Source organism: Anabrus simplex, chromosome 6, assembly GCF_040414725.1.
Source record: "Anabrus simplex isolate iqAnaSimp1 chromosome 6, ASM4041472v1, whole genome shotgun sequence".
Taxonomy (NCBI): domain Eukaryota; kingdom Metazoa; phylum Arthropoda; class Insecta; order Orthoptera; family Tettigoniidae; genus Anabrus; species Anabrus simplex.
In genome coordinates, this window is record NC_090270.1 from 74,075,592 (window position 1) to 74,094,343 (window position 18,752).

At 42.3% G+C, this 18,752-nt stretch overlaps 1 protein-coding gene across 1 annotated transcript in view; it reads left to right on the forward strand.

Annotated features, from left to right (window-relative positions):
- The first annotated feature begins 4,041 nt into the window (after positions 1–4,041).
- The window catches only part of LOC136876143 (uncharacterized), a 104,534-nt gene continuing 89,823 nt past the window's right edge, over positions 4,042–18,752 (forward strand). Inside the window, exon 1 of the mRNA XM_068228300.1 lies at positions 4,042–4,196. The gene's annotated coding sequence lies outside the window, so the exon portion shown is untranslated. The remainder of the gene's footprint in view (positions 4,197–18,752) is intronic.

Consider the following 18,752-nt stretch of genomic DNA (forward strand, 5'->3'; position numbering starts at 1 on the left):
GCTGGAGTTGTAATTTAATTCAGGCCACGGTCACCATCTCCCCCCCTTGCGTCACCGATTATCTCCCAAGCATTAGTGCAATATTAAACTAATCATTATCATCATCATCATCATCATCATCATCATCATCATCATCACGTACTAAAGACCAAGCCTCCTATCTCCTCTGCCACTCTCTTAATTTCCTTGTACAGTAATCTGTTTTCTCCGTTTACGTTGTTCAGGTCTGCGAAATATGATTTTTCTGGGTCTTTATCTGTCTCCCTTTTCCCGGAATTTTCCTTCAAAACCATTTCTGAGGGACTTATCCTGTCTCTCGGAAAACTTAAGAAATGAAATTTCCACTTCCGGAGGTGCGCATGGGCCTGAGGTTTACTCAGCCTGCACCAAAACTGAGTACGAGGTTAATTCCTGGGAGCAAAGGCGGCCGGACGTAGAGCTAACCACTCTACCCCATCTAGTGCCGAGGTTACGGATAGTGACCGTAAGGCAAAAAAAAAAAAAAAAAAAAAAAAAACCGTACGTCTCTTTGCTGTGGAGATGTTGCTTTCACACTGCAACGGTTTTTTGCCGTGGAAGCTCAGTGCCTGTGTTGATGCTAGTCATACAAAAGAGTCCTGAAATGGATCGTGAACAAATTATTGCGTTATAGTTATTTCATCGTCGCCGAAGGAGACAAAAACGAAATCCTCGTCTTTGGGTGCATCCTATCATCAGAGGAGGGAGGAAGTGGGATTATTTTACACATTGTTTGAAGATCTCAGGAACGACCAAAATAACGTTTTTTAACTACTTCCGTATGTCAATTTCTTCCTATCATGAATTACACGGCAAACTGAAGGATGTTCTTCAACATCAAAACACGCAATTTAGAAATTGTATACAACATATTTAAATATTTCTATACCGGTTTAATAATATATATTTTTTATGGATCTGTATTGTGTAATAATATCGTGTAACTGAAAATACGCTTACCAAACGCTTTTTTTTCTTTGTCTTCAATTACATCAATATCTGGTTTCATTCCTAAGCAAAGTTCACGCCAGCATTTCTTGTTCCATTCCGATCTTTATAAATTTGTATGTATGTATGTATGTATGTATGTATGTATGTATGTATTATTATTATTATTATTATTATTATTATTATTATTATTATTATTTTATTATTATTATTATTATTATTATTATTTGCAAGTTGCTTTACGTCGCACCGACACAGATAGGTCTTGTGGCGACGATGGGACAGGAAAGGGCTAGAAGGTGGAAGGAAGCGACCGTGGCCTTATTTAAGGTGTGAAAATGGGGAAACCACGGAAAACCATCTTCAGGGATGCCGACAGTGGGGCTCGAACCCACTATCTTCCGAATACTGGATACTAGCCGTACGTAAGCGACTGCAGCTATCGAGCTCGGTATAAATTTTTAGTTTTGTCCCACAACACAGGTAGAGGACTAGAGTAATCAGAATTTCAGAATCTACGTCAGCCATTTCACAAAGCCAACCATAGATCCTAGAATGCAATGCATTACGAACAAAGAAAAGCAGTAAAAACACTGTGATAGTAATGTGTACAATCTAAACTAGACACAAGTTATCTCTCGCGTTATCTCCTCTACAGCTGCCGCACGTTTAAAAACCGTATAGTGTGAAAGCATGCATTTAGCTACATGCGCCACTGAGTCAACGGCAGCCGTCCATTCCAGTGGCAATTCACGGCTGCTATACTCCTGACGCTGAACGTTATACCCATGCGGCAGCTTCTGATCCCAAAACTTGACCCGCCCTAGTGATAATGAGGGTTGACAGTCGTTCTCTTTCCTCTGCACACAAGTGGTGTGTGTCGTTTAAAAGGCAAGTGAGAGCTGTCAAGAGCAAGGTTGTCATACTGTATTTGGCGTCGATTATTTAAACATGTTAGCATTTCAATTATTCTTAAGAAAATATAAATATAAAAACCCGATCATGAACCACAGCACAAACCAATATCGCCGAATTTTTTGTTTCGTGCATAACCCGTGCAGTAGTCGCAGATGTTAGAAGGAAGGAAGAAGGAAAGAAAGAAAGAAAGAAAGAAAGAAAACAGAAGGAATTGACAAATAAACTCGACGAAGAACTTTTAAATAGCCGTAAATGATCGCCACGAGCTATTTTAAATACAAATAGCAGGTCTCCCTAAATTACTTTTATGCAGCTAATATCAGTGTTTCGCTTTCGGTAAAGAAAGCTAAAGTAAAATCACGAATTATAGACTGGGATAATAATAATAATAATAATAATAATAATAATAATAATAATAATAATAATAATAATAATAATAATAATAATAATAATAATAACTCTTGCCTACGTTGTTCTTCGTAACGTATTCGTATGCATTACATATCAGCCGTTGACTTTGCATTTTAAAGTTTTATTCTCCTTTCTTTTCTTTGCAGATCTGCTACTACTTGGTTGCGTATCACTCGTGGGCGCGGAACCAGTAGTATTCGGTCGAGTGCCACTGCTACTGGTGCTCGGTTGAAGATCGTTTGTGTGCACTGGCAGATATAATTCAGGTTCTGGTCCGTTAATTTCCAGGTTTGAATCCCATGGCCTCCACGTTATTACATGAAGCTAAGTGAAAAGCAATGCACTTCACAAATATTAATCAAGTAAATATTACAAGACCTTCAAACAGCGAACAAAGCACGTGCGAATTGTCTGAGTTGGCAACAGTGCTACACGGATTTCTGTTAGGGAATGAGAACTTCCGGTTTAAAGCCCATTAACGTCATAAATCACCGTCTACTGGGCAAGCAAATGGCCGAGAGATCAGACGTTTGCCGAACTGTTTGAATGCTGATGGGTATGCGTTGCCCGTCTCAGCTATACACGGCGACGGCACTGTGACCGTGTTATGTACGCCACTGAAAGAATGTGGCCGTACGGTTCTTTTGCCGTACGGTCGAAACCGTGTTGTGTGAAAGGAGCCTAACCGCACTACCAACTCGCTCGGTGCAAAGTATACCTATTAGGTTACTAAAAAGTGACCATTACTAGAACGTAACGATCTCAATTTTATTTCAAGAAGTAAATTACGTGTAAAAATATTAATTACTATTTTTATAAAAAAGAATGATTACAAGTAAGAATTACTAATAAAGTATTCATAACAAATAATTTGATTGATTTTACTCAGTTACTTCCAAACTCTGTTGATAACGTTGTTCGAGTGTTGCTTTGGATTTTTCCCCCTACTATTTTCACGTCGCACTCACATCGAAGTGTGGGGAAGGGCTAGGATTGGGAAGATAGTGGCCGTGGCCTTGATTAAGGCACAGATCCAGCATTTGCCAAGTGTGAAAGTGGGAAACCACGAACAACCATCTTTAGGGCTACCGTCGGGGGAATTCGAACCCACCATCCACTATGTAAATCCTCTTTAAACACATATTATACATTAATGTAAGATCAAGTATATCTGTTCTCCTTCATACAATGCCGGAAATAGCATATGGAAAATTGGTTAATATTTTGAATGCGAGAGTCTCCGTGGCTCAGGCGGCAGTGCACCGGCCTCTCACCGCTGGGTTCCGTGGTTCAAATCCCGCTCACTCCGTGTGAGATTTGTGCTGGACAAAGCGGAGGCGGGACAGATTTTTCTCCGGGTACTCCGGTTTTCCCTGTCATAATTAATTCCAGTAACACGCTCCAATACCATTTCATTTCATTAATCATTGTCCCAGAGGAGTGCGACAGGCTTCGGCAGCCGGCACAATTCCTATCCTCGCCGCTAGATGGGGCTTCATTCATTCCATTCCTGACCCGGTCGAATGACTGGAAACAGGCTGTGGATTTTCATTTTGTATGCGAACGACTCATTAGTACCCTAGCTCGTCCACGCCTGCTGTGTCAAGATGCTCATTCTGATACAAGCGCATGACCTCGGTAACCAAATTCTTTAATGCACCAGCATCATGTCAATGGATAGCACCCATTGTCCGAGTTGACGCAATGGTATAATTGAGTGTTCTGGGAACGTGGTGATGGTGTGGATGGAGTAGTAGGGGGCCTTGGCTGGCAAGGCACGACGTAAACAGCTCTGGCTGGCAGAAATCCTGTTCTGCAACTCTGGCCAGCTACGGGGGGCTCAGTCGACTTAGTTTGTGTGTGGAGTGCAGCTGACGCTAGACAAGGCTACTCTAAAGCAGGTAACGAATATAACGTTCTTCTTTACATGTAACAATAACGTCACTTACTGAGTGAACATATGTGCGTATTAGTCCTTGACGCTCCTTGTGATCTACTGACACATCTGCGTGAGAGATATTGTGCAGCGATTATAGGAAAGATTTATCAGTGGCGGTTCGCGAGAACGCACTGTACTACAAACAGTATAGTGAGTTTTTACAACTTTCTGAAAATGAAACGATTTAAATTTTGACCAGTGTTTATGTGTTGTCTGTAATATTGTTCATTCATCTTTAATTTGAAACTGTGTACTATACTTGATTTCTTGGGGAGAATGTAGATAAAATGAAGGATTCCACATTGAGAATAGCCACTGTAACAAAATATTTGCCTTGAAAAAACTACTGCACTTCGGATCCCATTGCTTTCGTGATTCTTCCGTTATGATGATGATGATGATGATGAAGATGATGGTGATGATAGCGATTCCAACAAAAACCGAAGTTGGAAACCAAGAAGTGGTAAGAAGGCGGTTCACAGAAAGTGAATGTGGTAATACCGGGAAAGAATTAAAGTTCAAGAATGTAAACGGTTGAAATAATGTGGTCCACAGCCAGCCGAAAATAATAATAATAATAATAATAATAATAATAATAATAATAATAATAATAATAATAATAATAATAATGTTATTAGTTTTACGTCCCACCAACTATTTTTACGGTTTTCGGAGACGCCGAGGTGCCGGAATGTTGTCCCGTTGGAATTCTTTTATATGACAATAGATCTACCAACATGAAACTGGCGTATTTGAGCCTCTTCAAATCTACCAGACTGAGCCGGGTTCAAACATGCTCACTTGTCAGTAGATCTGCATTTTGCCGTCTGAGCCACTCAGCCCTCCATAAATGTCAATGTTCTTTAAACTGAAACACCAGGTATACAAATAACTAAGAAGAGGTAGGATGCAATACTCAGGATGAACTAATACCCGTGGAATATAATGTCATTTGTTTTTACGCCCCACTATCTATTTTTACGATTTTCGGAGGCGCCGAGGTGCCGGAATTTAGACCCGCAGGAGTTTCTTTTGCGTGCCAGTGAATCTACCTACACGAGGTTGAAGTGTTTGAGCACCTTCAAATACCACTGGACTCAGCCAGGATCGAACCCACCAAGTTGGGGATTAGAAGGTCAGAATACCCGTGGAAATGTCCACAATATCTTAGGACTGTACATATCGTAGAAATCAGTTCTAACTAACGCTGTGCTGTAAGCAGGTTTTGAATGAATTGTATGACATATAAATTATGCACAATTGAGTTTTTCACCTATTCAATACTAAGTTGTATTTACAATATTTACATTACATGGGAATAGTTTCAACCCTACTCGGGGTCATCATCAACCATATTAAAACATACACAATATTTGTCGAAATCCTAAAACATGTTTTCTAGCAGTAATAATCCTTATGAATGTATAATTTACAATATGAAGTGTGGTTGAAATGTTGCAATGAAAATGAAATATTACGTGTGATGTAGGTGAATAATAATTAATACAAGTACATTATACAAGCTAAGAAGTCTGGAAGTCTCCATATTACAAGCCCATTCAAGTGCTAAAATGTATACAATTTCTCCCCAGTTCTAGTGTTCGTTGAAGGTTGTGTGTTCATTTGAATTTTTATTATCATTATTACTATAATTATTTTACAATTTACTTTACGTCGCACCAACCCAGATAGGTATTCTGGTGACGATGGGGTAGGAAAGGGTTAGGAGCGGGAAGGAAGCAACCGACAGCCCCAGCAATTGCCTGGTGTGAAAATGGGGAAACCACGGAAAAACATCTTCAGGGCTGCCGACAGTGGGGCTCGAAGCCACTATCTCCCGGATGCAAGCTCACAGCTGTACGCCCCTAACCGCACGGCCAACTCGCCTATTGGAATAAATTATGATATGAAATAAGTTTATGTCCAATTTCAACCTTTCGATATACCGTTGATAAATGTGGCGTTCGACCGCAATGCCTTGTTAACTCGCGGCGCTAGAGCCCGTAGATGCCGGCAATGAGGGTACAGGCTCGACTGAACGGCCGTTCATTTCTGCGAGATAGGTAGGCCTATAAGCGGAATAAAATTTATCGCTAATTACGTCTAGGAAGGCACATGGCTCTAGGGTTCACTCAGCCTAGAATAGAAATGAGTGCCAAGTTAATTCCTGAACATATAACTGGTCGAGCATAGACTACTCTGTTCTCGACTGATTTGAAGAGTTAAAAGAAAATTTAAAAACTCTTTTAATTTAGTGTTCACTTGAGAGTAAATGAAATGTCGTATGGCTTTTTTAGTGCCGGGATATCCCAGGAAGGGTTCGGCTCGCCAGGTGCAGGTCTTTCTATTTGACTCTCGTAGGCGACCTGCGCGTCGTGATGAGGATGAAATGATGATGAAGACAACACATACACCCAGCCCCCGGACCATTGGAATTAACCAATTAAGGTTAAAATCCGCGACTCGGCCGGGATTCGAACCCGGGACCCTCTGAACCGAAGGCCAGTACGAGGGTGATATTAGTAAGTTAATAAGCTTGAATGGGGTTTTTACGATGAGGAAATATCATAATATGAGGATAACGTTGGAATTCTAGAGAAAAACTTGGGCCTAGATTTACGGCCACATGGCCTTCCTGACTGCAATGAATATTCCACAGTTTAGAAAGTACATGCAATTTCTGTGGTCCTGTAAATTGATACCAGGCAGTGAAAAATAACGTTCACTAGCTAATGATTTATTTAGAAGGATTAACGGACCTGACCAACACGGAACCGTCATCAGCCTTGCGACAACTGAAATACAAAACCAGCCTCTTACGGTCTGAGCTCCACCTCAAAACCACAACCAGCCTGAATAAAATCCGACACTATGTTTCATTGGATCATACCACACTTCGCCGAACCTACGAGGTCCAAACAGTAACTTAATGAGCCCAGGTGACGCGACTGCGCTCTGTGTTTCTGCTTAAAGATTGCTGCGCTGACAAGCTGGATATTGTCTAGTACATTCTGCATTGGAATGTAGATATGATTTCAGCCAGTGTCGCTTGCCTGTTACGGCTCACGATCTTCAAACACTCCTAGTTAACCATCCTGATGTCCCAACACTCTCCTCTTCATATTCAGCTGCCTGCGAGACTGATTACCTCGGATCGATTTCAGTCGCCTTGACAAAGAATACTGCAACGTATTCGAAACGTCGGCAAACTGTACGTAATGTACAGAAAACAACACGGTTCAATCCGGAAAATAAACTAAATAATTCTACACACCGTGGAGGCTTCACCTCTTAAGATACAACGAAAATTTTTCTGATGGACTGCATATGAATCGGAAGAGTATCGTCACATAAATGGTATTATTTCTTAACACCCAATTTATTCCCCGAAAATTCTGTTTCGATTTATCTCCGTTCCAGCCGTCAATCCAGAATTAAAATCCCTTGTCCAGCCTGGAATCGAACTCGGAGACCTCCAGGCAAGATGCAGGCATACTACCCCAACACTACAGTGCTGAACATTTATTCATGCTCTTGGGGTTTATTTGATGACTTTTTTTTAATAAGGCTCAACTCACTCTTAAAATGACAGTAACATTACGTAAACAATAAACATGGAAACAGATTTCACATAGGCCTATATTATATGGATCACAATAACAACACGAATATTAAGTATAGGCCCACCTACATTATTGATAATAAATTAAAACTCTAGGTGTGTAGTAAATTAAGTTTAATAATATTTAGTCATAAGATGTCCGACTCATTGGCTGAATGGTCAGCGTACTGCCCTTCGGTTCATAGGGTCCCGGGTTCGATTCCCAGCTGGGTCGGGTAGTTGAATCGCCTCTGATTAATTCTTCTGGCTCGGGAACTGGATGTTTATGTTTGTCCCAACACTCTCCTCTTCATATTCAGACAACGCACCATACTACCAACCACCACAGTAACACGGAATAGTGATTACATCCGTCCATATAGGGTTGGCGTCAGGAAAGGCATCCGGCCGTAAACAGGGCCAAATCCACATGTGCGATGCAGTTCGCACTCGCGACCCCACAGGTGTGGGAAAACGTGGTAGACAAAGAAGAAAGAATATTTAGCCATAAGATGATCTTATGGTGTGTTGCTGTTAGCTTCCATTCGGGAGACAATGGGTTCGAACCCAGCCCTGAAGATGATTTTCCGTGGTTTCCAATTTACACACCAGGCAAATTCTGGAGTTGTACCTTGATTAAGGCCACGGTCCTAACACTGTCCTATCCCATTGTCACCTTAAGAACTGTCTGAGTCGGTACGACATAAAACAAACAAAAGTACGGCTTTATGTACAATGATTTATAATAATATTTCAGAACTGTATAATGGTTGAATGCAATATGATTTTGTATAATAGCAGGATTCTTAGACCGAGTCCTGCCATATAAGAAAGAAAATAAGCAATAATAAACACTTCTTCGCCGGGCTGAGTGGCTCAGACGGTTGAGGCGCTGGCCTTCTGACCCCAACTTGGCAGGTTCGATCCTGGCTCGGTCCGGTGGTATTTGAAGGTGCTCAAATACGTCAGCCTCGTGTCGGTAGATTTACTGGCACGTAAAAGAACTCCTGCGGGACTAAATTCCGGCACCTCGGCATCTCCGAAAACCGTAAAAGAGTAGTTAGTGGGATGTAAAGCAAATGACATTATTATTAAACACTTCTATATAGTTACTGCAGAAAATGCGTCAGCCATTCGTTCACTATAATAATTAGTTCCGGTTTTAACTCGAAAGAAGAAACAAACCAATTAGCATTTTCTCATCATATATTATAACTGAATATCCAGTTACAAGCCCTATTTTACCAGTAGTATATTAGGGCTATAGATAATGAGACTAAGTTAATACATGAAAATTACATTTAATACGGAGATGAATTATAAATGAGGTGGAGCAATTTAACAAACACTTTATAATAGCATCTTCTCTGAAATACCATAGTGAGAGGTGCTTGGTATTCAATATTACACATGCTTAAATGCATTAAACATTCATTTCTACTCCTGTCAAAAATTGGACTCTCAAATAAAAGATGAGGAACAGTGTGTGTCATTTCACAGGTACAGCTGTAGGGCTTCTGAATATTGATTTTAAATCTCTCGAAGTACGGTCCAAACTTTCCATGTCCTGTCAGAAACTGAGTTATATTATGTTCATGTTGCAATAACCTACGTTGTAGTCTGTGTTGAATATTTGGAAAGGACAAGTCCCTCGTTAACCGGCCGTTTGTGCTGGTGATCCATTGGTTGTTCCACATATCTTGTGTATACCCTCTCAGTTTCTTTTTTTACAAGAGACACAGGGCACTTTTCATATATTAACAAAGCGTCAGAAGAAGTAGTAGCTGCTGTGGCAAGTTCATCAGCTCTCTCATTTCCTTCCACTCCGTCATGCCCTCGGACCCATTTCATGCATATATGTTTACTGTAGCCTAATATGTGTGATATTTCTTAGGTTAACAGCTACCGGATGAAAGTTATATCTTTCTTAGATTGCGTTCAAAGCTTCCTGAGAATCACTCAATATTTGCGCAGCACAACTGTGTTTTTTTAATTTGAATAACTGCCTGTTGTATAGCCCACAGTTCTGCTTGAAAGACTGAACATGAGGGAGATAGTCTAAATTTTTCAGCATACACCTCACTGTTATTCTACAGCACTGCAAAAGCACATCCTACAAATCAACCATATTTTTCTTTGCTAATCTGGGACCCATCCGTATAAATATTGTAATGATGTGTGTTGCACATTTCTTGCACAAGATTATTGACAAATTTACTTCGGTGATCTGCTGTCAATGCATTAGCTTGCAGCTCAGGAGTAACCCTTAAGATCCTATCAGGATACAAAACACCTTTTTTTTTGTTAATGTGAGCTCAGCTTTGACAATAGCTGTTAAATGTAAATGTGGGATTCCCACCACAACAAGGGCTGCTTCCGTGGATATTGTACGGTACGTACGAGTAATTCTGAGTACAAAACCTCTTTGAATTTGGGCTAGTTTGGCTTGAACCCACTTCCTTTACAATACATTATGTTAAGCAGATGCACCATACAGTAATAACGCTTCAACTGGTCCATGATACATTGTCTTTGATAGCTCTGGATTAAGACCCCATGTCAATTCGGTAGCAATAGTGAAGCCAGAGAGCAATTTGCTAGCTTTGATAGACAGAGCGTTGAAGTGAGCTCTGAATGTTAGTTTTCTGTCTAAAACAACTCCTACTGTCGGCGCAGAAAGTATGTGCGGTCGAGTTTAAACGTTAATAACATTTGAACCAGTCCACCAATCTAAAATATAATCTCGCCATCGTAAATCTTGTTTTATTCTGCGTTCATTGGTGGTATTTGCATATTTTTGTTATGTTTCTTGTGAAAGTTATGTTAGGCGGAATGCAAAAAGTACCCATTTTCTTGCCCGTTTTTTGTAAACAACAAACTTCGTAGTACGATTACATGAAAACGCACTGTCCTATTTTCATGAAATTTAGTTATAATATAGAATGCACTATTTTAAATACATTTCTGAAGTTTAATTACTTTACACACTTTGGCAAAAAAGTTATTATCTTTGTAAAAGGCTGTCCGCTAGATACTCGATGATCTTCCGAAATCGAAATTGAGTTCATCAGAAAGGTCTGACGTTTCTTTTTTGTTTCAAATCGTTGTATACCGAAAGAGTACAATGATTTCTGTATATTATACCGATTTTTATTTGAAAGCGAGCGAGCGATATGCAGTCAGGCGTGTCAAGCAGCTTGAGCATAGGGTTGTCCAGTAAGCGGGCAAACCCCGATGCGTGAGCTCCCTTTTAAGATAAGATGACCAGCAGGTGACTTGTTTGTGGTGTAGTTATTTGCGTTCATCTTGGTTTTCAATATCACTGGCTGTACTGCTCAGTTAAGACATAGTTAAAATGTCTCCAAGGTCATGTCTTAGGGAAGGTGAAATACGTATGATTGCAAGTGCAATTTGCTTTTTCGCGCTAGAGGGAAAAAGGCTACGTGAAAACCGATATCCTGTGTACCAACGCGTGGTAGATTATCTTGGTATTTTGCTCTGATCAGTGCAGAAAGTTAAAGCGGAAAATGCGAGAAAAATTCCTATGCTGATTTATCGACCCCGTCTAAGAGGAAGAGGATGTTGAGCGGACGGACGAGTATAAGTGGGTCAATTCACTATTGGAGTAATTCGCAGGTTTATTCACAAGTTCTTTCTGGCCAAACTGTTTCCAGCTATTAAAAAATTGAAGGTTAAAGTGGGTATAAAGTGTATTACGCAGATGAGACTTAGTGCGGTCAAAATCACGTGGTTACATATACCTGGCAAGAAAACGTAACAGGAAGCATTGAATTGAAATTCCTCAAACTACGACTACTATCGCGGTCATGTACAGGAGGTTTTTGGATTGAGAGGGCGCTTTAGAATCCCATCTCGGAAAATGTGTAATTATACTACATACAGATAACTTAGTGAAGACAGCTTTTTGAAAGTGGCGGAACTCCACTTTGTAGGAAAGAAATGGACTGGAGACTATCACAAGGAGAACGGATTCTCTGCATTTTGAAGAATGCTTTCTCAAGATTTCAATGAAACTCCCACCGAAGTCGGCTATTGTACTTGATCAGGCACCTTACCATACAGAAACAAAAACAACGATGGCTTGGCTGAAGACTAATATTTACTGGATAGAGAAAAGGATCATTTATCTATCTCCCGATGCCTATAACTTCAATATAGTAACAAAAGCCACCCCGATTGATCACGCTAAGCCTTGTTTTGGAATTCCGCAAAAGAGACTTGACCAAATTACGAAAGAATTGCGCCAAGATATTGAATTGATACGGTTGCCTGTTGCGCATTGCGAGTTAAATGCCATAGAACTCATTTAGGCTTACGTGAAAAATAAAATAATAAGCCTCCAAGGTCATGTTTTAGGGAAGGTGAAATACGTATGATTGTAAGTTCAATTTGCTTTTTCGCGCTAGAGGGAAAAAGGCTACGTGAAAACCGATATCCTGTGTACCAAGAAATAAATATATGCAAATGCCACCAAGGAACACAGAATAAAACAAGCTTTACGATTGCATGATTATATTTTAGATTGGTGGACTGGTTCAAATTTTATTAGCGTTTAAACTCGACCGCACATACTTTCTGCGCCGACAGTAGGTCTGACATTTGATCCACTAGTTTTATAGCTTGTCCATTCATGTGAAATACAGGTGTTTTAACTTTTCTCTTCCTCGTAATGAACATGCCGCTTGTTTTTGAGGGTTGAACTCCAATTTATTTTCAAATCCCGAGTAGTAAATTATATGCAGCACTGTATTCGCTCGAAAAGTCAAACTTGAAATATCATCACTTTTAAGTAGGAGAAGAGCATCGTCTGCATAAGCAATTATGTGACAGTCAGTCGGTAATTCCAAAGTCAGTAAATCATCCTAGAGGATTGTCCAAAATTCTGAACTACATGCAGAACCTTGAGGACAGCCTTTTGTGACATTTTTGGTAAATGTACTACCGCCCATTGTGAGCTTTGCCTTTCGATTATTAAAATAGTTTCGAATTATTATTACATACAAGTTTCTAGGACCTCTTTTTTTTATCTTCAGCTGATGTAATATTTTCGGCCACCAGGTATTATCAAACGCTCCTGAGATATCTAACGATATCAGCAGAGCTGTCTTCCTTCCTGAAAAACCCTTCTATCCATTCGACTACCAGTCGTATTGCATCCTCTGTTGACTTATCAGATAGAGAGAACATTACTTAGAAAACGTCATTAAACGCTCTTATGCTTTCGAAAGGGTTAGATTATGGTTACTATACTTCAGATAAACTTTAGAAACTCCATTTCCAAGACTCTATTGATTGAATTAAGAAACGTAGAAACATGCGAAGCTTTTCACAGAATTCTCATGATACCACTGATCTGCCCGAACACGCAAGCTTCTTGGTATCCATTTTCTGGTTTCCAAGGACGAAGGAGACTGCTCACAACTTCATCCCCAGTGGCATTTAAGAAATTCGAATTAGTGCTTTTGATTTTCAAACGTTCAAAAGCTTCGAAGATTGGTAGGTTGTATTTATGGATGTACATTTTTCTAGTTCTAAAGAGGATGTTACGTACAGTCTGACGTCAGCTGTAATATATCCATACTGAAGCAAGGAAGGAAACTATTTTTCCTGGCTGATAGCCACCAGAAGCACAAGCTTTAGCTAGAATCAGAACGAGTGGGACGTGACTTTTCATCGAAAGATCCCCACACGTTTGGGCTGGTATGTTTCCCTCCTTTTTCCTAGTGGTCTATAACGTCGCAGTATCACATCAGTCTGCCAAGCCCACTGAAATGAATTTACCAACCGATCCAATGAGCAACACTTCCACACCATTCATCACAGGGACTAGCCAGGGGAGAAATATTTTTTTCAAGATCTTGTGGCAAACTGTTCGAGATGTTAGACATTCTATGAATAATGTGTGAGACGCAAGGGTGCACATTTTGAACACATGCTGTACCGGTGCAGTTATATACGTGTTGCCATCGTCTCTTTACATGTTATAATGGCGTATGCCGCCTGTTGCCATTTCTTGATGGATGCAGTATTTTTGTATCCGTCTCTTGGCACGGGCCAAAGTGAAGTGTAGCTTCCACCAAAGTCCCAGTCTCATCCATGGCTGTGACAATATGGAAGCTGCTGGGGTATAGGTGGTGCCGAGTAATGACATTCGGAGCACAACTAGTGTCTGAGTGTTGCTCATAGGATCAGTCGTGCTGCAGTAGCACCTTCTGGCCCAGTGAGGAAAGCAATGGCAAACTGCCTCACTCCTCATCTTACCTAGTACGCTTCATTTGGGCTCTGCCATTGGTTTTTGCGGTTTCCCTATAACTGCATAGCCTTCAGTGGTGCTATTTGAGGATCCAACCAGCCTCTGGGCTGATGATCTAACAGACAGACAATGGCGTATGTTGGTGTTCAGTGCATGTAATTTTAGTACTCTTTGCTTTTCCATTATAACGTGAAACATCTATCTCCCTTAGTTCTTCAACTGGGATAAAAATAGCAACAAATCACACCCAAAAGTATTTTAACCTATTAAAATGGGCTTTATTCCGGAGATAGTGGGTTCGAGCCCCACTATCGGCAGCCCTGAAGATGGTTTTCCGTGGTTTCCCATTTTCACACCAGGCAAATGCTGAGGCTGTACCTAATGAAGGCCACGGCCGCTTCCTTCTCACTCCTAGCTCCTTCCTGTCCCATCGTCACCATAAGACCTGTCTATGTCTGGGCGACGTAAAGCAATTTTTTTTTTAAATGGGCTCTCCTCCGCCTCTGTGGTGTAGTGATTAAAGTGATTAGCTGCTACCCCCAGAGGCCCGGATTCGATTCGCGGCTCTGCCACGAAATTTGAAAAGTGGTACGAGGGCTGGAACGGGGTCCACTCAGCCTCGGGAGGTCAACTGGGTAGAGGGATCGGGGGTCCGATTTCTGCCTCAGCCATTCTCGAAGTGGTTTTCCACGGTTTCCCATTTATAGCAGATGAGGCTGCTTGGGCGAGGTATTGGTGTTCCTCTCCAGTTGTATCCTCCGATCAAATGTCTCACTGCCCTTGAGACGGTAGAGGTGGGATCCCTCGCTGAGTTCGAGGGAAAACGGACAGTAAACGGATTAAGAAAGAAAGAAAATCAGCTCTCAGAAAGGAAATTAGGAGGTGGTTAGTGCCATGTGATTTATATTTTAGGAAAACACAGTTTGCACTATTTTGATCACTTAAGGAAGTGTTCTGAATTTCATTGCTCTAGCTCTTACAGTTGCTAAGAAAAATGTTCCTAAATCATTAAAACATTTCCCTTTGGAAAAATCAAATTATCCTAAATATCTTTCAATAAATGAAACTCAAATTGATAACGATTTTTTTTGCATCTACCGAACTTTTTTGAGATACATCTGTGGGGATAAGTCAATAAGTATGGGATTCAGCGAATCGAAAGGGGGAAACCGACCCAGGGCCTGTGAAACTACTACGAATGAAATAATCAGTTCTCTAGAGTGGAGAGATGAGGCCTCTTTGACAAAAAGAGCCTTCTAAATGTGTCTCAGTCATGGCCATCCATCAATCAGTAGTTCACATCACAGCCTGCACGGTTGCTAGGTAACATCACGTCACACATGTATCGCTAGTTACAGATGGCCCGCAGCAATACTAAGACATATTTACGTCAAAATGTCACTTTCAGAAATGTTGTGTTAGATGACAGCTAAGGGGAGTGCCAGTGGTGCCGCCATATTTAAATAACCATTTAAAATACACGTTTGCCATAGGTGTACACAAGTATTATACAATGACTTAGCAAATGTCATGGGATAGTCGCCTAATAGCGTGTGGGGCCTCCTCTGGGCCTGCGAACTGCAGTGAGACGCCGTGGAAGGAGTCGACAAGTCCCTGGTAGTCAGGGGCGTATTCTCCTTGAATGCAAGGCATTCACTGCATGCGTTATGATAACACAAAGAACTGTCTGATGTACGATTTTAGGTTGTTTTAAGTCAAATATTAACGATTTCATCTCTCAGAAGTTCAAAAGGTCCGCGCAACTGTACTAGTTCCGTTGCTTGACTACGTGTGGTGCTGGTGTAGTCTCGCCGTCTACTCCTCTCTAGGAGTAGGAAGAAAGAGACAGCATGGCGGAGTTAAGGCTGCAGGCATTCAATCTTAAAATTACATTCGGTGGCAGACGTAGTTCTGAAACCCTCCGAACGATGTCGCTGCAATTGAAACTTGGTCAGAATTTGTCACCCCATACCCGTGGTACCCTCTGCCATCTGTTAGCAACTTGGAGAAAGTCGACATGTTTACAGCGAACGGGACCCACAGATCATCCCCCAGCGAGAACCCAACGTGACGAAACTGACCAATGCCACTGAGGTGACTTTCCTCCAGTGCTTCAGTTGTGGCTAACTAGTGAGTTAATTCATTGTGTGTTTTGCTGATTAGTGAGTTCATTCTGTATGTGCTGTTCCTGTTTTCGGTCTTTTATTATATTTTGCGCTTATTGTGGTATTAACGATGGATGAGTCTAAAACGGATATAATTGTAAATCAGTTTACTGGCCGTTCGTTTGATGAAAAGATTCAAATAGTTCAAGCCGGGAGACCTCAACCTTCCCTCGTATATTTATCCTTTACCGGGCGAGTTGGCCGTGCGTGTAGAGGCGCGCGGCTGTGAGCTTGCATCCGGGAGATAGTAGGTTCGAATCCCACTATCGGCAGCTCTGAAGATGGTTTTCCGTGGTTTCCCATTTTCACACCAGGCAAATGCTGGGGCTGTACCTTAATTAAGGCCACGGCCGCTTCCTTCCAACTCCTAGGCCTTTCCTATCCCATCGTCGCCATAAGACCTATCTGTGTCGGTGCGACGTAAAGCCCGTAGCAAAAAAATTCTTCTTCTCCTTCTTCTTAATTTGCTTACCCTCCAGGGTTGGCTTTTCCCTCGGCTTTTCGGACTCAGCGAGGGATCCCACCTGTATCGCCTCAAGGGCAGTGTCCTGGAGCTTCAGACTCTTGGTCGGGGAATACAGCTGGGGAGTATGACCAGTACCTCGCCCAGGCGGGCTCAGCTGCTATGCTGAACAGGGGCCTTGTGGAGGGATGGGAAGATTGGAAGGGATAGACAAGGAAGAGGGAAGGAAGCGGCCGTGGCCTGAAGTTAGGTACCATCCCGGCATTTGCCTGGAGAAGTGGGAAACCACGGAAAACCACTTCCAGAATGGCTGAGGTGGGAATCGAACCCACCTCTACTCAGTTGACCTCCCGAGGCTGAGTGAACCCCGTTCCAGCCCTCGTACCACTTTTCAAATTTCGTGGCAGAGCCGGGAATCGAACCCGGACCTCCGAGGGTGGCAGCTAATCACACTAACCAATACACCACAGAGGCGGACTCTCGTAAATTTAAAAATAGAAAACAAGAATTGTGTACGCACGTTCAATCCAGGAACTTACAGTAAAACTGTTTGGCTCGAGTTCACTTAAATGTAATTAGGGTGAGTAGAATTGAAATTTACTTAATACATTGTGTTAACTGCATGGTTACTAGTTGCATGCCCCAGTGGAGATTCCAGGATACGCCACTGCTGGTAGTCCTCTGGACGCAGCTGACACCAAATCATTTGCAGAGCTGCCACCAATGCTGGTCTGTTCGTGGGTGCAGGATACACGGCACGGAGCCTGCGTTCCAGGACATCCCAGATATGCTCGATAGGTTTCATATCGGGGCTCCTGGGTGGCCATGGCAGTCGTTGGACCTCCGCTGCATGTTCCTGGAAAAATTCCCGGGCGACGTGGGAGCGATGTGGCGGCGCGTTACCATCTTGAAACACCGCAGAACCGTCTGGGCGCTGGAAGGCCAAAAATGGGTGGAGATGGTCTCCGAGCAGCTCAACATACCGCGTACCATTCAAAGTCTCTTCCAGAACAACTAGGGGCCCCATTCCATACCAGGAAAATGCACCCCAGACCATAACAAAGACACCAGCCCCCTGGACCACACCTTCGAGACAGGCGGGATCCATCGCTTAATGTGGTCTGTGCCACGCACGGTCCCTCCCATCGGCATGGTGCAGTTGAAATCGTGATTAGTCCGACCATATCTCTTTACACCATTGTTCCAGTGTCCATCCCTGGTGACTGGTGACAAACGCGCGTCGTTGTGCCCGATGACGTTGGGTTAACAGTGGCACCCGTGTGCGGCGCCGGCTCCTATACCCCATAGAACCCATGTTCCTACGGATTGTCCACTGGGAGACGTGTCTAGCACGGCCTGTGTTGAATTGAACCATGATTCGTTGCACGGTTGCCCGTCTGTCACTATTGACAATCCGTCCGAGATGTCGCCGGTCACGGTCATCGAGGGTGGCTGGACAGCCGGTCGTTCGTCTGTTGTGAACGGTGACACCCGGATTCGACCATTCACTATACACCCTGGACACGGTTGATCGTGTGAAGCCGAATTCACGCACCACTTCCGAAATCGTACGTCCCATCCGTCGGGCACCGAACACCATACCCCGTTCGAACGGTGTCAGCTCACGACGACGTTCCATGTTACACCTGTCACATGCACAGCCACTGCTCACAAGGTCTCCTATACAACTGCCGCTGGCACAGGGGGCGTGTGGTGCGCAGACAACACACCTGCGCATCAGTGCTCCACTATCCCATGATATTTGCTCAGTCAGTGTATATTTTTGGAGAATGAATTCGGACACTAATATTTTGCACTGGAGTCGGCTATATAAGTAGGGAAAAAATAATTCTTTTGTGACAGACCCTTTTGTACTTAATGTCCAGGGTTGTTCTCCAGTCATGGAAAGTTTAAAAGCTACTATGCAGGTGATTTACTTGTGCTTTTGCGGATCTTCACAAACGGTGGACCATTTACTGTTCGACTGTGCCATGTTTGGAAAGACAAGATTCGAA